Source organism: Epinephelus fuscoguttatus, linkage group LG1, assembly GCF_011397635.1.
Source record: "Epinephelus fuscoguttatus linkage group LG1, E.fuscoguttatus.final_Chr_v1".
NCBI classification, from domain to species: domain Eukaryota; kingdom Metazoa; phylum Chordata; class Actinopteri; order Perciformes; family Serranidae; genus Epinephelus; species Epinephelus fuscoguttatus.
Window position 1 is genome coordinate 29,826,209 of NC_064752.1, and position 26,876 is coordinate 29,853,084.

Here is a 26,876-nt window from a genome sequence, read left to right on the forward strand (position 1 = left end):
CTTTAAGTCGGTAAACCAATTTCCTGCCTGGACCAGTTCTAGTAACCGCTTGATGGTTAGCATATGGAACATCCTGTGGACAACACATTGATTTAGGATGCACTGATGAGGTTCTTGAAGTGGCAACTCCATCCATGGAAGAAGCTGCTCATTGTGCAATTCACTGAAGAGAAAAAGCGTGTCTGATGGCGAGAATCTGCTTCCCTACATACTGTGGGGTCTGCACATATTCGGGTAGGCTTGTCCTGATTGGGCTGGTACATACATGCTTTTCTCAGTGTGTGAATGTGTGCTTGTGATTAGAGGAGTATTACCCATAGAGTCCAGTAGAGGGGGGAGCGTTGGAGAGAGACAGAACATTAGGCTTCCTCATTGACTGAGCTACTGAACCGAGGGAACGTAGGGCTGATGGAACATAGAGCTGAGGGAACACAGGGCTGAGGGAACACAGGGCTGAGAAACAAAGGGTTGAGGGAACATAGACATACTTCCAAATTTGCTACAGATATTCAAAACTCAATCATGATGACATGCAATGACTTAGGGTTGAGAGAACATAGGTTTGAGATATAGGGCTGTAGGAATACAGAGCTTAGGAACATACAACTGAGTGAACATAGGGTTGAGGGAGCATAGACACACTCCCAAATTTACTATGGATATTCAAGATTCTGTCTTGATGAAATGAAATGACTTTGACGATCCCTTAACTTTTCTTTTGCACAATCATCGGGTCAACACTTTGGTTTATGATCAAATACCTTCAAAACAGACAGTTCTTAACCTCAGCTGTACTTTATGTTTAGTGCTAGCAAATGTTAGCATGATATAATGTTTAATTAAGATGGTGAACAAGGTATCGGCATGTTAACATTGTCAGTGTTAACAGTCTGATGTTAGCATTTAGCTCAAAACACAGCTGTAAGTACAGCCTCATACAGCCACTGGTGGGGCCATAGACTGTTACTCTTGTCTGTCACATAATGAGGAATCTGAGGTAAGCTAAATGGTAAAGCTGTAAAAAGCACTGCAGTGCTAACTAATACAGCCACATAAAAGGAGAGTAGCCTTTTAGGCAAATCATTCCCAGAGATTCAGCCTGTTGTCTGAGGCAGGGGATGTAAAATTATCAAGGTTGGCTGTTATCCATTTCCTCCTCAGTTGTACCATTTAACAAGACAACAGCTTCTCTGAGCACATGGCTTCCTGTCTAAACAGTGGCTCTGAGATGGAGCGAGAGATGGGAGAAAGAGAGGGAGACGAGGAGGAGGAGGTGGCAGTGGCGGTGAAGTGAAGCTCCAATTCTCCTTAGACAGTATATCTGTGGCCATGGAGCAAGGCTGTGTCCAGTGGCAGATTAATGTCTGTGTGAAAGTGTCTTCATTGGGTCTGAGTGCTCCTCAGTTAGAGGACAGGTTATAAAGCATAAAGATGTAAGAAGTGAGGTGGGACTTAAGTCTTTTCATGACAGTAAAGGTACACAAGTGTCGCAGCAATGCAGAACAACATAAATGCTGAATTTGAAGAGATACATCATCGAGAGATGAAGACGTTTGTCTGTTCTACAAAATCAGTAGCTGGTAGCCTCTCCGTGTCGTGCAGGTCACACTTATCTCCTGTCCAGCAGCGCCATATTTTTCTCATTATGTGCAGCTCTATAGAGAACTTGCACAAATGTGTTTCCTCCTGTAAGTAAGACTGATTCAGAAGTTGCTGGCGGGGCAGAATTTGAATGAGTGAGATAAGGCCACAGAGAAAAATGCAACACAATGGCCCTCAGTCGGGTTGGATAACAAATGCATTCTTTTTTATTTTTAGACATACTGTGCAGGGAAGAGAGGAAAAGAGGACCCTCATAAAGAATAGTTCCCATTGGAGATATGAAATCCAATTTATTCATAGTTCTTCAGCTCGGAACTGTAAAAGATTGACAACAGAGTGATTTGCCACATCTGTTAATCTTCCTAAATGAGCAAGCAGTCAGATCTTTGCTACGGCCCCTGCACTAAATAATTCACAATACTGCACTTCAGTTTTATTCCATTTTCATCTTCTTTTCTCCCTGTCAACTGTCAGGAGCCAAAATCATTGCTACTGTATCTTGAGGCACTGCGGTATATTTTCTCCATATAGAGTCGTGCTCATTAGGGGCAGCTTTTTGGGAATAGGTGATAACAACAAAGGGAAACAAGAGAAGAAAATCCACTTTTTAGCTGTTTAAGCCATCGTCCACATGGTGAGATAAAAGAGATGCATTTTACTGTAATAGGTTTTCCAGCATGTGCATATTTTCCCTATTAAGACCCTTTTGAGTCTCACAGCCAATTAAAGTAATCATTTATGTGGAACATTTCATTGTCCACCGTAGATACAGACGTTTTACCTGCACTGATAAGATCAGTGATGACCACAGCAGCATCTGAGAAATTCCAGTGAAATGGTTCCTTTTGAGCAGTCACTGCTGTTTATCACACTACCATTTCCCGCCTCCAACACTCTATTTTATTTTTTTTTCATTCGCTGTTATAATGATTTTAATATTCCATTGACTGTGTCTTTGCTGGTCTGCTGAGCAGGAAGCAGACGTTTCCATCAGCAGAGCTGCGGCTGGCATTCATCATCAAAGGTCTGCCCAGGAAACAGACAGCTTTACACTCATCTGCATCTGCTTGGTATGCCAACTGGGTGAACATCCACATCATCCTACCCACACTGTTATTTCTGATTAGCATATAATGCATCAATTACTTCACTTTCACTAAACAGAAAAGCTACCACAAGTTTCGTTTCCAAGGCAACTATGAAGAGTGCTCGTGGCAGGAGTAAATTAGTTTGGCAGAGGAAATTTGGATTGCAATGGCAAAAGCCAAATATTGGGCAACAACTGTTGTCCGTCACAGCTGATCCTAACATATGGAATGTGATAAGGGAGTGTGCTGAGGACTGAATGGTTTAACCAAACAAAATAGGTGGATACACACACGAACACTCACAAACAGACTGGCATTTCTCGACTGTTGTTTTTCCTCACATGGGAAATGACAAATCTATTGATTTAGTGATTGGGTGGGGACCACATTTAATGACAGCACCTGGGGGGGTCTTTGCTGATGCTGTACCTGCCTTAGGCTTTCCATATAGGCACATGGAAGGGCAGGGAGGTTTGCTCTCTTTGCCTCAGGCTTTCCCCTTATGCACGTGGAAGGGCAGAGAGGTATGCTCTGCCTTCGGACTTTCCACAGAGGTGCGTGTAAAGGCGGAGAGGTGTGCTCTCTCCACTGTAAGCGTTCCATGTAGGCACATGGAAGAGCAGAGAGGTCCCAGAACAGAGCCATAAAGCCAAATGCAATACTGTAAATGGAAATATAGTTTTCTTGACTAAAGTGTTCCTGACTGAACTAAGGTTTTAGTGAAAATACATGTGTTTGGGAAGTGCTTAGCATACAACTGAGACTTGGATTATACTGCATGAGTTGCTTGACAGTTTGTAAATTGATGTTTTGGTATAGTATTTCCATTGTAACATGTGTTTCTCAATCAATCAATCAATCAATCAATCAATCAATCAATCAATCAATCAATCAATTGCCATCTGCCGTGAAGGTATGTGAGAAAAGTTTTCTTCAATTCAAGGTAACGTGGCATGACTAATTATACAAATGGTCATTTTGTGGGTGAAGACAATCCACTGCAGCTTTTCTTTACATGCAGTGCTGGAATTTGTATATTTATTTTGTATATTTGTATATTTACTCAAGTACTTGAGTGCAATTTTGAGGTAGGGGAGACCGGGGATGATTTTAACACTTTATGTTTGAGCAAGTGTAACTCAGTGGGGTTTTTTGTTAGAGCTCTTAAATTTTGATACGTGGTACCCATATTTGTCTGCTATAAATAACACACACTTTGACCTCTACTACACCATCACAGATTATGGAAATTAATGTCAAATACAAAGAGGTATATTGTTACAACGTACGCCAGTACCGGGATGAGTTGTAACACTAGCTGGGGATGGATGTAACAATTAAATTATTGTGCTTAAAAAAGATTCACAATAGGCAAAATGTATTCAAGCACTTCAATGAATAATAAAGAAGGAACAATAAACTTGTAAGAATACGATAATTATAATATTAAAATAAATAGAAATGTATGACGTAAATACAAAAAAGGTTGACGTTCGAACAGCATTTCAACAGGTGAACAATAAACACTTCTGAAGAGTAACTATTATCTGAGCAAACTAAGGCATAATACCTATAGCCTATTTTTAATCTGATTGGCAGTTGTGGCAAATGTAGATGTCCTTGCCTGGGGTGCAGGCTTCGTGGGCCCAAAATCCACACTTTTAAGAACTGTTACAACCCTCCCCATGCCTAGCAGCCATGAAAGAGCTAACAGTTTTTAGCATTCAGCTTCAAAGCTAGCACTAATGAAACACATCATATTAAACTAGAGAAACTACTACTTGAACCTATGTAAGTGAAACAATTGTACATACAACACAATGGACACTATGCAAAAAACAGCTGTGATGAAAATGTTTGGTTTCTCACCTGAAAAACTGTTTTTTGGCTCTAGAACAGACAAATTTGGACTCAGAGACATGTGGCTTCACCAGTGAGCTCCAATTGTAAATGGACATGGACTATGTTGATGATGTCACCACAGCTCGTTTCTAATTGGCCAAACTGAGAGTGTTACAACTATCCCTTTGTTACAACCATCCCCGGTCTCCCCTACTTACTTATGCTCCACTCCATCTCAGAGAATATTTTACTTTCTGCACTATATTTATCTGACAGCTTTAATTCTGATTAATAATACAGAATATAATCAATGAATAGATTATTATGTATTATTATAGGTTTTAAGTTACCCAGCAGTATATAAAGTAATTAATATGAGCTTCATCTTTACCAGCATCTACAAGTCTGATCCAATAATATGATATATATTATTCTGAAAGGGGACAGTCTGCAACAAGTAATTTTGATAGTAACACTTTTGTGCTTTTACTTAGGATTTTGAAGCAGGGCTTTTACTTGTAATAGAGTATTGCTGCATTGTGGTTTTACTACTTGCACCTCAAGATTCAGTGTGTAGGATTTAGAGGCATCTATTGGCAGAAATAATAATATTTGTAGCTATGTTTTCATTAGTTTATACTCACATTAAAAACTATGATTGTTATGCTTTTGTTACCTTGGAATGAGCTGTTTATATCTACATACAGCATGTTGTTCAGCTCATAGTGAACACTGGCTGTAGATAGGATCATTTGTGTTTTCATGTCAGCATGGCGGAAGTTTCAGATCTGCAACATCACGGCTAAATGCCACTAAATCCTGTACACTGGACCTTTAAGTGATCTGAGCACTTCCTCCACCACTGCCTACATCCAAACTATACTTCAGGTGTGCAAAATGTCTCCACTAAAGTTCTAAACTCTAAGGGATTCTCACAAAAAGAGACACACTTATGACTGCCACAGGTACCGTCATGACATTGATGCATTTACAACTGTCAGTTTAGCACATTGCATAGACATGCTGACACATAACACAACCGTCCCACTGATAATTTAACAACAGATGTCACACGCAGGTTGTTTTCACACTTTATTCCTTGATGCTGTCTTAACATAGAACACACGGTATATAATTACTCTATATAATTGCTAGCCATATGGTATATTACGTCAGTTACAGGTATTAATTATCTTTTTATCATAATATTACTGGTATGAGAAGAACAAAAGCAAATGTGAGGTGTGATTTCCACAAACGTTCTGACTCACTTATAGTCAAATATGTATCACAACTTTGGGTGTAATGTCCATCATTGTTAGTTTTTCCTTAAATATATGTCCAGCTTGTGTAAAATTATGGTATCATAATTGCTAAATCATAAAACCATTATAATTTTGTATAGATGAAGATGACTATAAAAGTGTCACAGCTTGATTTATCCTAGCAGTGACTCCAGTTTATGGAAGCTTTTATATTTGATTGAACAACAACAGCAACAGTCATTTACTTCCAATAAAAAAGAAGAACTAGGTAGTTAGTATAAGCACAGTGGTGGAACAAAGAAAAAAGCAGTGAAAGAGAATTTTAAACTGTATTAAAATGAAGACAAGGGACCTCATGTGCTCTGTACTGTGATTAATGAATAATCTCTTGAAATAAACCAGTGCAAAAACACCAGTTTATTGTGTCTTCATAAGTGTTTCAGGATCAAAATAAGCACGCTCTTCTCTGTATTATTGCTTCAATCCATTTGTACAAGTGGACTTGGAAAAAGCAGCGTTTAAATGGGATTGCCAAATGAATGTGAATATATGTGACGCTGGCAGAAATCAGTTTAACAGGCAAATGATAAGACAGCGTTTACTCTGATTTGTGTTTCTTATGTGCTTCCCTTGTGTTTGATTCTCTGAGGTGTACTGTCTCTGAGGGAGCATGGGAACTGCTGTGCATACAATTAATTCAAGCACCTGTGGTCTGGCTCCATTCATACTTCTCCTTACATTCCCCTTTATCCTCTGAAGGATGTCTTTGTTTTCAGTGTTAGGGAGAGCTGGATGACGGCCACACATCCGCTAAAAGATTTTTAAGTGTCCACATGCTGCCCTTGAGCAAAACACTGAATTTCTACAAGCTCCAAAGGGGCTGCTTTTGGCATGGAAAAGGTGAGAAATAAAAAAATTACACAACATGAAAAGGTTTATGTGGTTATTATGGTATGAGGGCTTGTGTTGGTGGTGTATTGTGAGGGCTTGTCTCTCCGTATGTTTGGGCCAAAGAACGGGAATTTATTATTCTTGGTTGCTTTTAATGAACTTCTGATTTAATCAATCACTACCATAAGGTCAAAATACCAACTTCAAACACAATGATAAGCAGATGGCACCTGGGTGTATGAATGTGAGTGTGAATGGTTGAATGCTGGCCTGTGCTGAAAAGCTCTTTGAGTGGTCTCCATATTAGAAAAGTGCCATATAAATGCAGTCCATTTTCTAAAGAATGAAAATCTTTTGATTTATATGACCTCTTGACCTTTAGTAGGATGAATTCCCAACTTAAGAATGAGCCAGGCAGGTTTCAGGAGTACTGTCAAGGTAATGTGAAAGCAAAACTGAAGTTACAGGTTGTTGTGGCTACTCAGAGCTACTCTGAGCACCCAGGTTGTTAATGGCGAGGTTATAGCATGTCCCATTGCCATTTTTTAAATACAGTTTTTATGCTTCATTCAAAGTTATTTCAATGGTTTTGGTAGTTTTGACTGCTATCAGTATGGTGCATGTAACATAAAGTACCCATGTGCTTCACTCAGGTGCTACGATCCCAACATTAATGCAATGCAAAATAAATGGGGAGAGCTGTCCGACCATGGACAGTCTGTTAAAAATTAGCATCTTGGATTTAACACAGTTTTGTTCGAATTGGAGACCTTGCAATGTAGAAATACTTTGAGTTTTGTACTTTGTTGTTATCTTTAACATCCCTTAATATAAATATGTGTCAACAATATCATTGAATGTGGTGTTCTATGAATCCTTGTGCAAAAATGATCAAAATATTTTTCACAACACCACATAACTGTCTGTAAATTGTTCATTTTGTCCAACACTTACATGTAGTGATGTGTAACTGACATTGGAGCCTCAGTGGAGTTTCAGGTCTTTCGTCTTGTCTAGTGATACTTGAATAGGCAGCACTGCAGCAAAACATAACCAGCGGTTGTGGCGCTCAAAAAAAGATATCCGCTGATGTACAGATGTCTCTTTCCCAATTTAAGTGTCTGAGGAAGTCTTTTTGAGCATCACGTGATGGACCTCGAGGTTGTTATTTCACGGTTTCCTGGGGGCTTCGATAGCACACTTTACATTTCTTCTCTGTGTCTGTGTCATGTGGGTTTTGTCACTGCCCTGCCCCTTTAGGAGACAAGAAGCAGGTCCTGTGTCTATGCACTCCAATGGGAGACGTGAATGTGAGCACAGATTATGACCGATTCTTTCGCGCCATGGTGAACAAAGTAAATATTGGACCAATTTTTAAGCCATATATCTTCTGAACATTCTGACATGGCATTTTCAGGCAGTCAAATCAGGAGAAAGTGAATGTTGTTTGAGACCTCTTTCTGTCTCAGCAGCACACTCTTGAGCTGCAAAATAAGGCGCAAACATGCGTATTGAATCTGCTTTTATCCATCCATATGACATTCCCAGCATTTACAAATGCAGTGTGGGGATGTTGGGGAGACTGGAGACAGGAAGTGTTTTGGAACCATTTCAGACAGGCCCAGCAGGGATGTTGCTCAGTCTTGTTTCCAATTTTTGAGTTGCCAATCGGTATTGCTGAGAAAAAAATCACTCTCCCCGTAGGCCACCATTATAAAAGAGATGCCTGTAAAGCTGTTGACAGAGCACATCGAACTGCAGCAAGGTCAATTATGACTCTTTCTACAATGACTTTTTCATTTATGGAGAGTTTTTCTTTGTAAAAATTTCTGTGAGCCAAGAAAAGCAATGAAAAAATCTGTGATGTCATCACAATGTTAAGTCTAGGAGCTGAGCTGGAGCTTGTGAGTGGAGCCAGCGTGAGAAACACTACTGCCATATATTTTGTGCTGCATGCTGTAGAAGTAAACCTATGAGTTAGAAACCTTTTTGAGCACACACGCCAGGTGAGCAACTCCATTGGACTGAATTGGCGTAATCTTGGGGTCTAGTATCATATTCTTATTAAACATCTATGATTTCATGCCATTGGCGCTGCTTGTAATGCGTCATATTTTGTTATGAGCATCTCTGCTTCAACTGAACTCATTAAAGGGAGGTCCTGCTTTATTACCTCACCTGGAAACTCTAATCTGTGCAGCTGGCATTTGGTTTTGAGACATTTGCTATTGTGTGGCCCATGTTCCTAAATCATTTTATCTTTGATCAGATGACCACAAACTAACTGTCTCAGTACTGTTTGGTTTCTGGGCTCCAAATCAAGCCGGCATGTGTTTGAGTGTACTTTACTTGACGGCTCCTTCATGTTGACACAACATGCAGAGAGTGAGAGGAAGAGGTGTCAGCTGGGGCTCACTCTGCCCTAGGGCCCTTTTGTGGGTTTATCCAGCCGTGCTTTTCTATTCCTAAAATTGTCCTTCACATAACAAATGCTCAAATCTTAATTCCAACTGCATTTTCTGCATATATCAGCAACAACTCAGTACAGCCTAACACATAAAAAAGACAGCGTCTCATGTGATTTATGAATAAAACAACCAAACTAGACAGCTCAGCCAATCGATATGGCATGACATATGAACTGCAAATCTACCGCTTGTTTTGTTGCATGATGCCTCAGCTGTGTGACTCACACTGGCTGTGCACACCTCCCACTTGAGCATCAATCTTGTTTCTTAAGTCTCTTGTTTTCTCTCCACCACAGAACCATGAGACGTCTGAATTAAAGATGGGCCCAAGACACACCATCGCTCATCGTCCCCAAACAGCTCCGCCACCTGCAGAGATTCCCTAAGTCACTCACTCTCTCTAACAAGAATAAGGATGAACACACAGGAAACACAAGCAAGTTGGGCTCTTTTAATTTAGGCAGAGGATTCTGACTTTGTGCTTTTAAATGTTTGGTAAAGTGATCAGATGTTTTTGTGTTTTGCATAATGGGACTTGACTTTGACAATTAGACATGCAGTCTGGTGGAGAAGGTCAGAGTTAGAATAAGAATCGGGTCTTGTTCAGCATAAGGGTCAGTGCCTCGCTATTATAACCACACAAGTGTGGATGGATGTGCGAAAGTCTCAGGGGAAAACAATACAGAGAACTTGATTGTTATGGGAAAATCCTTATTATATAATAGCTCCTTTGATACTCCACGTAATTGCTATTCAAAACACACAAAACACCAGTTGTTCACCAGGTGCAAGTCATTAAGAGATAAAGCACGGTACACTTTGAAACGCCAAAGAAATGCAAGCAGACCTTGATTTTGGTTTTGTCTCTTTGTTTAGAGGCTCTCTCTGCAGCTTCTTGATTAGCTGCTCTGCATAAAAGAGCGCTGAACATCATCTGAATGAAGGCCACTGCTGATCTGTTATTCACAATTATAACTTACAAAATCCTTTTAATTTATACTCAAATCCCATAATTTGTAAAACATATATACTTTAAAAACAGAATTAATTGAAAAGAGGCTTAAAGAGTAATTTACTTTATTTATTTGACACAGTGAAAAGTAGGAAAGTTGAATAAATACGACAGGCGGTGATGCATGGGGCTGAACAGGAATATCCCCTGATGAAGTCTTGACACTGCTTGTGGTGGTGAAGGGGTGGAGAGCATTGCTGGAGACCTGTATGGATGTGAGGCAGCGTGGGAATTCTGATGAGCTCAGTGGAAGGACCCATGGGTGATGAGAACTGGAGGTGAACAGGGTGGTGGAGGGTTACATGGATCTGACACTGAAATGACAGCTGACAGCAGCAGAGAGAAGAACGACTTTAAAATCTGACAGCAATGAGATGATTGACTCACAGAGGTTGTGGCAAGATCAATGAGCTGATAAAGCTGATTGAGAATGAAAGAAAGAATGTAAATAAATAAAGTAAGCATGAAGACAAGTGTCCCTGATTGAACTTCGTTAAGCTTGACTTAACATGATATCCCGCGAAATACTGAATCAATCTCTCGTCTTAATCTGTTATGATTTTGCACAGATGATCAGATTAAGTTGACGGTTTTTCGCATATTGACTGGATGCAAGTACTGGGCTGCTTACATGTGTATTTCCAGCTTAGTTACAGACAATCAGAGGACTGCTGAGGCAGCGTGTGTATGGAGCTATATTTGTGTCTTTATTACATGCGAGAAAATAAATGATATGAGAGGGAAAAAATGTTTGAGAGAAAAAGTTTTCACACTGATAGAAAAAAATAATAATATTTGAGACTAAAAAACTCAAAAACTCTCAAAAAACTTTTTTTTACTCTCAAATATTATTTTTTTTGCTATCAGTATGAAAACATTTTCTCTGTCTCTCTCTCAAAAAAAATTGTTTCTCTCAAAACATTTTTCTTCTCTCTCTCAAAACCTTAGTCTTTGCTCTCGTGTCAGGATTTTGCTCTCACTGTGAAAATAATGTCATGGGCGGGGCCACGTTCCTATTGGCCAGTCTCAATCGAATTGACAGCTAGGTGAGGATCGTCTTGGGAGTCGAATTGAACTGAATCATTCATCCACCATGGTGGATTCATCGGCATAGATGTGCTGCGTTATTTGGGAGCAGAGACTCCAATGTTTGGGTAAGATGTGACACACACAATTGATGGGAAGCTAGCTGAGCAAGTTGGTTATCAAAATCATTCCTATAATGAATCCCTTTTCTCACCTAACGTTATTTTACTGAGATTGTGTTATTAACTGCACTAGCCAGCTAGTGTTAACTTTACATCTAGCTAGGTTATTTCGTTAACGTTACTTTACTACGGTTGTAAATGCTGTTGATACAGATTTGGTGTATAACTGCTATTCCTGGTTTGACCAACAGAGATTGCACCTTTATTTTGATATTCCATTAGATTTGGTCATTGCCACTTCCTGTCCCACCCTCACTTTCCCACACTGTGGTTTTGTCAGATCAGAAGATGATGGATAGCCAGCATGTTTGTCACGTTATTGTTCGGCAAAAGATAAAGATTTAAGATAAAGACTAAACCCCCTCCCATTTCGGAGCTGCAAGCAGGCAAAGTGGTCAGTACAATTTTATTGTGTAACTTTTATTTCAACTTTTGTGTCATTTCATGGACTGTGTATATCGAAATTCATTGTTATGTTTTGTGTCTGTTTGTAGTTCTACAGTGGTGATTGATGGTGCAACGTGAAGCTGGCTAGGCTAGCTATTTGAAGGCATCAATAAAAGATAAACCCATCTGTATAAAGAACCGGAGTTCTCGCATGTTTCAAATGGGAGCATAACGGTGCTTTTCTCTTCCATGTGTGGCAGGGTGAGCGCTGCTACACCTCCGCCCTTAATTGGCATCAGCTGGGCCTAATTTCCAGTTGTCGGAGCCTAATTGTGCAGTGGTGGCACCTGTATTATTTGGTCTTCCCCTCACGGGCGCGTTCACTTCTACCTGGCGTTTACCTGGCGAGGGCTGTGTGTGGCGTACTCCGGTTGGTGTGCTTTGTGTGTGTCGTGCTCCAGTTTCTGTACCCAAACTTGGGACTCATAAGGTAGGCATGGGTGCTGCAATGTTTGTGTACTGTTAAAGTGTATTATGATGTCACAGCTGCCGTGACTCTTCGCTTTACAGCGGCGTCGGCCGTTCCTGTTGTGTGCAGCTTTGGAGGGGACTTTGAAAAGCGTGGTGTCTGCTCTTCCTCACTGCGAGACGGTGACCGGGTTTGAGCTGTGTGCTGTGCGTTAAGCTCCCTTCGCTCCGGTAAGCTCGTTCTGTTTTTTTTATTTCTACTTCTGCTAGTTCTGTTAACTTTATGTTAACAGGTTGTCCTGCTCTCTGTCCTGCTGTAGCTGAGGCCACAGCTTGTGGCTTTTTCTCCTCCTCTGCGCACTGTGTGGGGCTGCACTCCGTAGCCCGGTGATGTGGGCCGTCAGCTGGGCATCCTGAAGGACGGCTATCCACGGCCTCCAGCCCCGGTGCAGCCGCTCCGTTTTCCACTACTGTTCTGCCGGTTTTCCACAGACTGATTAAAGCACACTGTAATGCGGCTGTGCATTCATGCGGCTTTGGACCTCTGTGGTATATGTGGAAGTCCATCTCCTGTCCCCATATTTACCAGTGTACGAATCTGTGTGACCTTCTGTTGTTAAGAGTAGTCTACAGGTTTGAGTGTATTCCCTGGGGTGCAATTCCACAGGTGGCGTTGTCGGCTCATTTCCCTCTCCTCTCCATTTGGCCACACATGCATAACGTTAATGTATGCATATCCGCTCCCAAATAACGCAGCGCATCTATGCCGGTGAATCCACCATGGTGGATGAATGATTCAGTTGAATTCGACTCCCAAGACGATCCTCACCCAGCTGTCAATTCGATTGAGACTGGCCAATAGGAACGTGGCCCCGCCCATGACATTATTTTCACAGTGAGAGCAAAATCCTGACACGAGAGCAAAAACTAAGGTTTTGAGAGAGAGAAGAAAAATGTTTTGAGAGAAACAATTTTTTTTTTGAGAGAGAGAGAAAATGTTTTCACACTGATAGCAAAAAAATAATATTTGAGAATAAAAAAGTTTTTTGAGAGAGTTTTTTTCTTGGAAATCATTTTTTAAATCTCAGATTATTTTTTTTTTTATATTGTATGACAAAACACTTACTCAAAAAACTTTTTTTAGTCTCGAATATTATTATTTTTTGCTATCAGTGTGAAAACTTTTTCTCTCAAATATTTTTTTTCTCTCAAACATTTTTTCCCTCTCATATCATTTATTTTCTCGCATGTAATAAAGACACAAATATAGCTCCATACATGTGTTCCCCCTTTGTCTGTTCAAAGCTGCTACAATTAATCAATGTATCAATGACACAGTGAAAGTGGTCACTCTTAGTTATAAACCTACAGAGAATCGTCACCTGAATCTGCAGCTCCCCTCGGCTTTACAGAGCTTTAAAGTGAGTTGCAGCTCATTGTTTTCCTGTCTGGCTCTGAAATTTACTGTTCTGGTTCACTCTCAGTGCTCTTATAGTGTTTTCAAATAAAAAACCCACAGTACACTACCTGCTCAGCACCAAACAGCAGAAAGACACAGTTATGGATGAAATACACAGGACATGGACGCATGACATAGGTGAGGCGAAGCTGGGTTTTTTGTTTTACCTGCTACACAGACTGTCTTTGTAGTGCCTGGTTGCATGCCAGCTTCAGTGTGTGCATATTAAATTTTGCAAGTGATAATTATGCAGGGTTTAAAAGCATATTATGCTACATTGAATAAAGCTCAGCGTAAGTTCAATCGGGAAGACTTTTTTTTAATGTTACATCTATTTACAATTCTCTCTATCTCTCTCCCACCACTTCCACTTTTCCAGTTTGTGTTTATGTTGTTTTTATACTTCTGTAAGTATTGATTGATGGGGTAATGAATAATTTTAAAGGACACCTCCAAGACCTTATTCACAATTAAATATTTATGAGGAAACATCCAAACAGTCTTCCAATAAATATAATTTACAAACAGGTATCAATATGCCATGACGTATGGAATAGAGACAACAGCTTGTTGGAATAGGGCACGTATGGCTGTATTATTATTTTTTGGGGACATGGCGACAAACAAATTTTTCCTACTGGGGAGTCAGCCACATTGGGGAAAGGTACAGATATAGGTGGAAGTCTAATAACATTTCTAAAAAGCGTAACAGTGCCTGTTGGAATGGCATCGGAAACTGTAGAAAATTCCTTAGGTGACGATGTCAATTTTTTGCTCACAACTTGTTTTTGTCACCCTCATGTGGCCAATAAAACAATTTATTGCAAGTTTTAATAAAAAAAAAAAGGTAGCTCAAAGAATAACAGGCTGCAAAAAGTTCATTTCCTTTTAATACAACAAGAGAAATATTATATCAGTCTGCCAACTCAAGTAGAAAGTAATTATCATGTGAATGTAGAATAGAGAGTTAATATTTGATGTCTAGGCTCTGACACCAAGCTCAGCCCAGCAGGGGGTGAATGACTCTCAGCCTACAGGTGGATGATGGGGTGGAGGTGGGACTTCTGAAATGCTTTAAGAACAGGTGATAGGAGCAAATGACAACTCAGCTGTCATCTGAGAAGTGTGCCAACAGGCATGGCGGCAAAAGATTAGAGCTGACTGCTTCATACCACCTACACCCTCATTATAACAAATGGTGCATTGGATATATGTCGAAAAGGATGTGCATTTAAGTGTAAAGATGAACTCAAGCTGACTGTCTACTAGCTCACAGGCTTGGCTTTGTTTATGTTGATCAGGAGCCATTAATGCACCACATCCCTTTTTCCTTTTCAGTGTCCTGCTTACTGCTGTGTTGTGTGGGTATATTTATGAAAAATGAAATAATAAAATATGTGGTAAAAAGCTTTTGTAGCTGAAGTTGGCGTGTGCGTATCTTTGTGTGTGAGAATGTGTCACACCTGCAGGTAACCTGGCTCAGTGGAGCTGTGTATCCCTTGGAGAGGTGATTAAACAGAGTTGAGAGCCAGAGGTCTCTCTCTGTTGGAGTCCAACATAATACGTATGTCACTGTTCTGCTTAATATCAACCACACGTCCCACATACTGACTCACCAGAATATCCTGTTTATCACCAGCAGCACAGAGAAATTATAGGACATCTGCTTATGTTTTGACCACCTGAGGAATATTTCTAAGCTCATTATCCCTCAAAATGAGAAGAAGATGATCACGTTTGCTTATATTTCATCCTGCCCAGACTGTTGCAGCTCTGTTTACTTGACTCTGCAGGTCATTTGTTGAGAGTTTCAAAGTGATCAGGCTACTGCAAGGCTTTGTACCAGAGGTGTGCTTCACAAAAGCAGGCACTGTTTAAAGGAATTGCACATTATGGCAGCATCACACTTCATAAATGGTTGCCGTGGATACATTTGCGCTCCGGTATATAGATTGAATCAACGTGACATCACTCTAACAACTGGTGATTGATTTCAATATTTGCAAACTTGTCTGTTGTCATTTTTAGCCTTAACTGTGACGCTTTAAGACACAACATGGTGGTCCGACCTATTGGCAATAGTCTGTGGGGACTTGGCTTGGGAACCGGAGGGACGACAGTACAAGTCCTTTTATGGACCAAATGTGCAGTGTGGGCTGGCAGCCGGAGAGGTACAAGTGCACCACCGGGCACTGCTGATGTGCCGCTGAGCAAGGCACCAAACTACCAAGCTGTTCCAGGGGCGCTATATTATGGCTGACCGTGCGCTATCCCTTTGCTGTAATTGCATGTATGTGTTTTGTGTAGTATGAGGGATTGTGACAGTCACATTTCAGCTGCCAACTGCTTTGTGTGAATTAAAGAAAGACGAAATTAAATCGTCTGATGTTTTGTGTGTTTATTTCATGTACGGTGCTGCTTTGCTAGCGTCTTTGATGAACCGAATCCACCAGCACTGACGCTAAGCAATGTACTGCTGTGGACAGGGTCTAAAGCAGGACCCCAGGAAGTGTGCCAGGCCTAGAAGCCAATTTTTGTAGTGGCCAAACAGTGGAATTACAACTTCTGGGTCTGTCACATGATGTCTTGCAGTCCAAAAAAGACTTTCTCCCATTGACTTACACTGGGAAATAGACATCTGTAAATCAGTGGGTACATTTTGAAAGTCAAAATCCCCACGAAATGACTCATTTCACTGTCAGGATTTAATCTATTCAGTCTGATAACATTTGGAAAGTCAAAAAGAGCTGTATGATAGAATATAATGATATATCATAATAATTATTTTTTTCCCCATTCAAGTTAATAGAGCGCTAAACTGGATGTTAGACAGTGCACCTGCTCTATGGGCTGCACAATGCAGAGGCAGTGCTGTTCATCCAGGTAATTTCTATATGTTGAACTATTTCGGCTCATGCACCACTGAGCAGCTTCCATAGTAATAAACAGGGCCCTGCCACCAGTGCTGTATCCAGTTCTCTTCATACATCTATGGTCCAGAGCAAAAGATGTTTCAGGCACCTAAAAAGACCCACCTGAAGTACATTAATATCAGTGTGTAAGTGTACGCTATATTTGACATATTTCCATGCTTTACTTTACACACTAACTGACAGAGGTGGTGGTAGACCAGCAGCTCTCCTGGTTTCTGAAGTAAAATGATTGTTTTTGTCAATGGAGTCTGGTGACTTTGAGATAACAGCTTCAGTTCCCTGTCAGAAAATTCTGTTTGACGGCAAGATAAAGTGGTAAAACTATTCTAAATATAGCGTCCCCTAAAACTGCTATTATTTTTTTTAGGTACCTTTATTAAGTGGCTAAAAATTAACCAGTTCAGGCAGCATTTGCTCAGCGCTGTTTCATTTTATATGTATGTAACAGGGGGGGTTTCTACCCAGAAGTTATTGTAAGCAAATATTGTGATTTGGTCTATAAATATATGCTGTCTTCAAATGAAACTCATAAGCTTGTGGTTACCACATGGTAGGCTGTGAACACGGTTAAGTTGTGCGAGCCCTGCTACTGGGCAACGGCAACATGGAAGCTACTGTTGCCATCCAGAGGCTACTGAGGCTCACCATCTTCCTCAGAGATATTGTAAAATTATGAAGAACTCTCTTAAATTACAATTTAAAATCAAGGTTCGTGGCCTCTGTCATTTCTGAAAACATCAGTAAACACATCACATGAATTCAGAGCTTTCAGAAAGTTTCCACTTATGAGGTTGTGAATACCAAAAGAATATGGACTCGTTTCGTGAACACGATAAACATGACCCCATCTGAGGGCAGCATTAGATATAGTCTTCGACTGACGTCCTATTAAATTCAGAAATGTCAAAATCCTTGTTATCACTTCAGAATCTGTACATGGTCTGTCCCCTTCTCACATTACTGACTTACAACAGTGCTATATCTCCAGTCGGTCACTGAGGTCATCTGACCAGGGCTTGTTTCGTGTTTCACACTCCAGACTTTAAGACCATCAAAGGCAATTGCTCTTTTGAGGTGGAAACTCCCAGACTTTGGAACTCACTCCCACTGGACTGTCGACACTTTTAAGAAACGGCTCACAGCCTGCCTGTGTACTTTGACTTTTGTTAAAGTTCATAGCTTGTTCAAATACGTAGTTTGCAGTTATTTTAAATATATATTGCCTCACTACCTTATTTGCGCTTAACACCTTACGGCTGTGAAGAACTTTGTGATATCTGCTAATGGAATGTGCTGTATAAACAATCTTTGCTCACATAATTAGATATAATGTTTTAAAGAGGTGTTAAAAGTGATTAAAGAGATGAGATGTTGGTCACGATCACTAGACCAGTCTTGCCTCAATTTTGCTTTACTTCTGTAGGTTTTAGAGGCACAGTCTTATATAAAGAGATGTAGAGTGTGTGTGTGTGTGTGTGTGTGTTTTCTTCACAGAACAGCTGTCAGATGGCGGCTCTTATAAGTAATTGAACTTCAGCCTTGATGTAATCAAATTTGAAGCCGCAGTAAAATGAAATGCAATATGACATACAGCTAAACTGTTTAAAAGTTTTATCTGTGGCCCTGCAATATACTTTGTCAATTACTCTGAATGTTAAAACATACAACCCTTGATTAGGTTTGTTTGTATGTGTGTATTTTTAAGGCTCCCCAGAGTAAAGGAGAAAAGAACATTAATTTCAATTACATTTTGCTCACGTAAAATAGCAGGCAAATTAGACTGGATGGCTGTAAATGACCTTCGAGGGCTGGAGCTATATATCTGCCACAAGAATCAATGCCAAGCTACACTTGTTTTGGGGAGTCACGGCCAGGACTAGCACCACATCTACAGCGTGTAAAAATGCAGAGCACATTTATTTGGGATGTAGTAAACAATCCCAGTATTCTATATTTTAACCAGAGCCACAATCACATTCTGAAAATTAGACAGGCCACATAAATTTAGGCAGAGCAGTAAAGCCTTTTTACAGGCAGTTGAGATGGCATTGCTCCATTCTGGCTGCTTTTTCGTCTCACAGATATAATTTTTACTGCACATTTGAAAAAAAGGAGACACTTTCCGTATAGAGTTTAATGGAAAGAGATGCTGAACACCACTTATGTCCTCTGATCAAACGCTTCCTGCTCACCAGTGCCAGCTGAGGGATAATAGAGGTGTGTGCTAACAATATTCAGTGGCAGAGCTGTGAGCTAAATGCATCCCTTTAGAGATATTCCTGTTGGCTTTTATCTTACAGATTTACACCTGGTGCTGAATATATACATATAATCAAAAGTCAGTTTTTGCACCTCAGTACAGTGGGTGCGCAGATGGTTGCTTGGTTGCATTATTTTACAATTCTGTAAGACATTTCAGAAAAATCCACGCTTTGAAAAAAGACTGGCATTAAAGCATATGTGAAATACACTAAAATAAGCAGAGGTTCAATGTCCTTCTTGGAATTCCAAGTAATCCTACATTTTTCTTTCACTAAACTCAGTGTGAAGTTTGAAAAATAGCAAACAAACAAGAGTTTTGGCACCGAGATTATACTGAGCTTCAGAAATCTGAGTCATAAATGAAATGTCCAAGATGGTCTTAGAAGCCAGTGACTGAGTCTGCACTCAGAGAGAGGTTCCTCCCACACAAGGCACAGGGTGAGTCAGAAATTAATTACAATTTTACAAACCTTAAAGCATCATGATTAACTGTGCCTAATGACTGGAGATGCTGAGCTGAAGGCACCATAATCCAGCTAGGATAAGACTGTGCCACAAACTTGTCTGTTTTTGCAACAAACAAAAAGCATTATGCTGCTGAAATAAAACTGGACCCCTCTTTATTTGACACAAGCTCATCTATCTAAATGGGAATACCAGTGAATGCATCATAAATGAAGAACCAGTTATTATGGTGGAAACTACCTCAGTCAGGGATGTTATAAATATCATGAGCTTAAAACTGTGGGCAGTTTTTATGACAATGTTCAAATGTATGAATGTGTGTACAGAACTAAACACAATTAATAATGTAGGCTTTGCAATACAGCTTAAAGGCTTGATCACACCAGAAATTGGTAGTGAAGTGTGTCTCTGTTAGTTTATTGAATTCCATTTTAAAGACTGTGGCATCACGTCGCAGACAGTCTGTCACTCAAAGCAGCTACGCAATTAATTATGCATAACTTTAAGCCTTAATAACAATTAAACAAGTGAGTCATATAAAGATTTGCCCCCTGCATGTACATTTGGCATAAATGTTGACATTAGCTATAGAGACCAAAACCCTTTTTTTGTTTACCAGGCTGTACAGTTGGGCATTTTAACACGTTGGTATATGGAGTACTGCAGGACTGATGCAGAAGTTAACATTGCCTCGGTTCTCTCGACAAAAACTTCTCGGATTTTTTTCCATTAGATTTTGGATTGTTGCAGAAAATAAGATGTGTGGCAAACAAATGTTTACGATACTTAAGCTACATATCTTGTGCAGCAAGAAAATCTTCAGAAATGAACACCGCTTTGATCATTTTTGAAGCGAAAATGCAATCAGCAGAAGGAAAAAGCTAATGTTAGGCTATAAATGAACTACACTTTGATTACATGGCGTCACCGCTACAAAGAAGCTGTGAAGTCTTCGATGTGATGATGTTATGTAGTATCATAGTGATGACGTTATGTAGTCTCATATGGCTACTTGTTATCAACTGCCTTTTTAAAGACATGTAAAAGATTCAAAATTCATGAGTTGAGTATTTACTGTTGTATTTTAGGTTGTAGAACAAAATGTGGAAGTCTCATAAGCTTGTGTGAACCACAGACATTATTTCAGGTGTCTAACCAAAAACCTGTTCAAAAAAATCAATCAGTCAATCTATTTTATTTATAAAGCCCAGTATCACAAATCACAATTTGCCTCACAGGGCTTTACAGCATACGACATCCCTCTGTCCTTAGGACCCTCACAGCGGATAAGGAAAAACTCCCCCCAAAAAACCCTTTGACGGGGAAAAAACAAACGGTAGAAACCTCAGAAAGAGCAGCTGAGGAGGGATCCCTCTTCCAGGACGGACAGACGTGCAATAGATGTCATACAGATCAACATGATAAATTAACAGTAATCCCTATACAAAATGATACATACAGAGAGACAGAGACAGAGAGAGATGCAGGACAGACAGTAATGACAGCTTACAACAACATTAATTTAAGTAATAATATTATAATAATAATTATGGCTATTGTGGTACAATATGTTGTTGGTGTATATTAATATATATATGATAGTATATGTATGTGGCAATAATCATATGTGTATAAAAACCCACTGACTTTTAAACAAAGAGATTGGAAGTGCAAAAATTTCCACATTTTAGGATTCATTCCTGCAGCACCGTGTGGTGATTGACTCACTTTTGGAGCCAGCCTCAAGTGCCCATTTGAAGAATTGCATTTTTTGGCACTTCCTTGTTGGCTTCATTTTGAACCCTTGAACACTGATGCTCGGTGATGTGGTGACCACTTGTCTGGCCGGCTGGCAAACTACTGAATCTGGCAAGATAACTGCGAATGTGCAAGCTAGCTAGGAATAAGGTGCGATTGTGAATCAGTCAGATAGAGGCAGGAAGCTCACTAAGTCTCATCTGAAAGCTTTTAACTCTGTTGATAACAGAACAGTAAGAACATACACTTCATTCAAGTCGTGCCGTATTCGTGCCATTGACTATATTGTGGAGCTAAATAAGCTATCAAAGCTTCCTGTTTGGGATGCTCTGTTCTTACAAAGGTCAGCACTACCAGGATGGTTTCCTGGTCACGGTAATTCCACTGAAATTAAATTTAAATGCTGGTGTAACAAGGCAGTAAGTCTTTTGTACTATTACACACACTGTGGTTGTTCCTCTTAACTACTCTGAAACTGCAGTACATTGAAAGGGCAGCCGGTTTTATGTAGGTCTCTCATGGCCAACAACAGCTCTATCTCCCCACAAAGCTGCAGCTCCATGTATACAGAAGGAAGAAAGTGGTGGGTGCAGCAGCTGCACTTGGGAAGTGCTTCAAGTTGAGTCTCTGAATTTCAGAGACAATTATGTGGTAGAAAAAAAAAAAAAGTCACTTGAAAATGTTTTTGGAAATCAGAAATTCAGATGTGCTCGGGAAATGCTGAGGTCAGCCTTGCCCTTTACACTGTGGGGAATGCTTCCCAATAGCAGCGGATCCAAAGTCAGCTTTAAATTAACTGCTAACAATATGTTTGCTCCCTATGCAAATAATTCCCTCTCCAACACACACACACAAACACACACACACACAAAGTGAAGAGTTGGCAGGTGTGGATTTTAGATGTGCTGCAGAAAGAGAAAAAATAAGGACAGTCTGAAAGTGGAGCACTAACAAACTGACTGGAACAGTAAACAGAAGGTGGTAATGAGGAAAAACTTTTATTCATGCCCATTTACTATGATTGAATGATTGTATAAACTGACTTGGACAATAACTGTAAGTATATATATTTATATTCATATATATATATTTATAAACAGCAAGCAAGATGTTGTTAAAGATGTTCGAGTCCCAGTTTTTGCATAGATGATACATTGCTGTTGCACTGTTCTCTGCCCTCAGGAGAAATTTCTTTGGCAAATCTTTAGGTGTTAATACAGGATAGGTACAGGGTGGTACTGCTTTTAAAATAGCTCCTGAAATAGCTACTACACTGTGGTTCAGTTGTTTCAGATGTATGTGAAAGCAGTGCTATCTCAGTGGTCCTAGTGCAAAGCGCAGCACAGTGAGGTTGCAGACAGCAATTCTCCCTGTAACCCCATTGTGACTGGCAGACATGGGGACGCTGCTGCTCCCCGCTGGCTGTGCCGCAGATGATGAATGATGCCACGCTGAACTAGTTTAAGAGGAGCATCACACAATCGCTCATTTCAAAAGGCACTGCTTCACACGGCGGCCTGGGGAACGGCATGGAAAGTAATATCCATCAACAGCCAGCCAAGCAGTAGCGCTATCAGCAAACACAATTTAGAGCTCAGAAACATTATTGTTTTTCCCTCCCTTCTCTGTTTGACTCAGTGCGACGATGAACTGGCTGAGTGATGCTCATTTGATGAATATGATGCTGCTGTCATGATAGTATGAACTTGGTCATTATTGGAAGGAATTGAGTTTGGATGAAAAGACGTTCGGTAAAAAGCAGAAAAATTCCTTTTTTCATCTGCCTCATATTGGTGCCAGCCTCGTGAAGAATATTTCATCTGCCTCAAATTTGGGATGAAAGTTACATTATTACAACGAGGAGGAGCTCTGCACTTCATGAAACAAATTAAAGGATCGTAAAAAAACATTTTAAAGTAATTACATGGCAAACTACAAAACAAAACACCCAATCATATGACAAATGACCAACATTATTAAAAAAATCACTTTTTATTGAAACACTAAGATTACATAAACTTGAGGTAAAAACTTTTGATTGTTGACTGTATATGAAGAAGGTCTGTAGTAGGACAGATATACAGATACATGGCGAAAGCCTCTGTACACATGCACTGTGGGTTAGTGTATTGCAATATAATGGGCATTTGTCTGAATTGCAATCAGAAGAATTTATTATTGGTTTTTATAATCATTAATTGTTCTTTGGTGTTGTTGTTTTCACTGCTCAACATTTTCTGAACAATTTGATCGTCTCATATTTGGCTTCTACGCCGCTACGGATAAATGCATCTTTTTTAAATGGCTGTTGCAGATGATTTTTCTGAAGTCTGCCATATTTGAATCAGCCATTACAAAAAAGATGTTGTGTAATGACAGTGGTTTGAACAGACTTTATTGGTACTCTCAGCATGAAGCTACGCACAAGTTCAGCCTAGTAAACACGCCAGTCTTAAAGGGATACTTCACCCACAAAATTACCATCTGTACATGAATTATTCACCCTGTGTTACATTGACTTTGTGAAGAAGATTTTGTTTTTCTTGCATGCCTCGATGTTGAATGAAAAAAAGCAAAAAAGGCAAACACTCTTGATGAACTGAAGTAAAGGAGGAGTGTGTTTAACAACAGCAAAACTATATTAAAAAATCTGTTTACAAACTCTCGCACAACTCGTGCAGTATAAGCCAAGTCTCATTTATTCAGTCGTATGCTCAGTACTTCCCAAACACGTGAGTTGTGTGGGAGTCACCAAGCAACTTTGTCACCAGATTTAGCAACTTTTCAGACCCTCTCAGTGACTTTAATTCTAAAAAGCTACTAGTGAGAAATTTAGCGACTACTCAGACCATCAAAGAAAAAGCTCGTATTGTCTTTCATTCCTATAAACACTGCTCAGAATTAGCATAGTCCACAGCTACTCTCCTTTCGCTCCCCCTCTCTCTTTTTGCACAGCAACACTGCACAGGCTGGGCCACACTGCTGAGCAAACATAGTGTACACTTAAACTGATGTTAATTTTTTTGGTAGTCCTACTGTAAAACTTTAATTAACAGCCCGGGTTATTATTTGTTTAAATCACTGAACTCAACAGGCCTATATTTGGGACAGGCGTCTATATGGGACAGGCCTTTACTTCCTTTGACACAAAACCGCTCAGCATGGTTCAGGAAATACAATCAAATTGTTTATTTAAACCAGTATGAATATTACTGGAAAAAATAGGCCTCAGACAACATAGCAATTATGAATCATTCATTTGACCTAGCTCTGAGTTGGCTCACGTGGCCTGTGTCTCTGCCAAAAAGTTGTACCTCAGCACACCGCAAAGACTGCAGCCAATGGCCAACCGGCACGTATGTTCTGCGCCTGCGTGAGAGGAAATAGCTCTCCATACTAGCAGGTGTTGGGCATTCACTCATCCACAGGCTCTGATGGCACTGATTCAACATGCTGAACCTGCCAATAAAAGCTGACAATGACCGACTAGTGCTCGTAGTGCGGGACACACAGATGGCTCAACACTGACTGACAGCCGACCATTGGCTTGGTGTGTCAGGGCCCTTTAATTTACCACACAGACATGAGAGTAGTATTCATTTTCTCTTTTAAGTCTTGCAATGGAAGTATATTTCACAAAATATTGAAAAATTCCTCTAACATTTTTTAAAGCTTGACAACACAGATGACGTAACCATCTTATTTTTTGAAGTCAAGTTACAGTATGGATTTCACTTTTACACAAGTGTGCAGAGAACTCTCATAACTGCAGTGATGTAACTCAGCCATACTGCGTGTAGAGTGGGATCCAGCCTGGAATTAATGTGTAAATGATAAAGATGTTGAATACTTCATATGTATTGGGATAATAAGACACTTCACTGTTCTATTTCACACTGAGATCCCCCTCTAATGGGGCTCTTTAGGCTTCACTTATCCCCTTATCTCCGCTGGAAATTTGCATCTATATGCTCAGTTTAATCAGGTTGAGCCCATTTTGCCATACATCAGGACCATGTTCTCTCTGTTTCTTATTCACTTTTCCTCAGTAATCATGATGTGATGGACAACTAGGGGATATCCTCTGCTCCGATGATGAGATGGAGAAACTCAGTCAAACCATGGACAATCTCTTGTGTCCTCCAGGCTGATTTGCCACAGTTAGACTCTTGTTAGAGATCATTTGTCCTCTTCCACAACCTGCTAAATGAACACAACTAATGCCTCTGCCTTTTCCTGTACTATGTATCTAATCACAGCTTAAATTTAAGGATGTTTAAAATCTTTCTGATGTTAGTTTGATGTAGAAAATCACATTTGGTCTGCTTAGAAACCTCCCAGCTCCCATGTGACACCTTAACACATCTCATGGCTCAGGTTTGTGTGAAATACGGTGAGGTGGTTGAGTGAGTGAGTTTCATGACTGGCATATACTGTAGTTAATTTAATGTTTGTGGTGGCTCATTCAGGTCAGTGCACTACAGTAATGCAGTAAAATGGGTAGTGACATTTTTATAAGGTTAAATGACCAAAGATGTTTATATGATATATGCATTGTTGTAAATGTGTTTATATATGCAGTAAAACAGTAGATAGGTCAACAGGCCGGCTAAATAACAGTTATTAAAGCTACTGAGAGAGAATTTGCAGGAAGCTGGTTCAAGCAGCATTAAGTGAATGTGAGTTGTAATACACATAAAGCCTTACAACAACACAGTGTTAACAGCTTATAGTGATCGAAAAGCTCAGGATAGAATCATTCTTATACAAATGCTGTTTAAATAATTCACTAATAGTAATCTACGAGTTCACCTAAGGCTTATTCATAGTCCTTTTTCGTATGAAAATAGATACGTCTGTGTCAAACGTAAACATCACTGCCCTCATACTTTCATGCATCCTTTATGTTGGCATAGATACAGCCAATAGATGGCACTAGAGAGCAGAGTCAAAAGTTTCACACTACAAAGGCAATGGTGGAGAAGGTCGTAATAATGTATCTTAAGACAGAGGCAGCGTAGTGAAGCTATTAAATGCATCACAGTATGAGGATGGAGAATTCTTTTCACTATATTACCAAATCATTTCATTCTGCTATTTTTTAAATGTCCTCGTCCTCTCCTGCTGTTGTATCTTCCTTGAACTCCGCACACTGCCTCATTGATCTCTGGTGGTTCTGCTCTGTTTTGTCCAAATCAGAAAACGTGCATACAGAGAAAATGAAGCCTCGTCTCCACTTACACATGTGTACAGAGACAAAGTCCATTCATTCCTATGGGAATCTCCATGATATCCTCCTCCCCTTCGTAATATTTCAATCCGGAATTTGTCTTGAGTATGTTAAAAAAGTAGAACTTTTGTGGTGGATTTCGGAGAGACTGTGCTAGCTTAGCTAACAGGCTGCTAACTAGCTAAAAGACTATTTCCTTCAGTTCAGTTGCCTGTGTTGATTGTCAAGTGTCTAGTTTTAACACATTTTGAATCTGAGTACTGTTATTCAGCTAGAATATGGTGACACATTATATACAGTCAGATTGTCATCATGACTTGTTCAGCTGTTCATTTGTCTTTTTACTTGAATATTTCACAAAACATGCCACATACCTGGCAGGTCCTGTTTCTGTCCCGGTAATGTTCTAATAGACAAAATAAGCCTCTCATCATCCGTATCTTTACGGATGATCAGACACCAGTCACATAAGTGGAAATGAGGCATGAATGCAGAGTACGGACCAAAAAGTCCGTCCGTCTCCATATACGTATTTAAC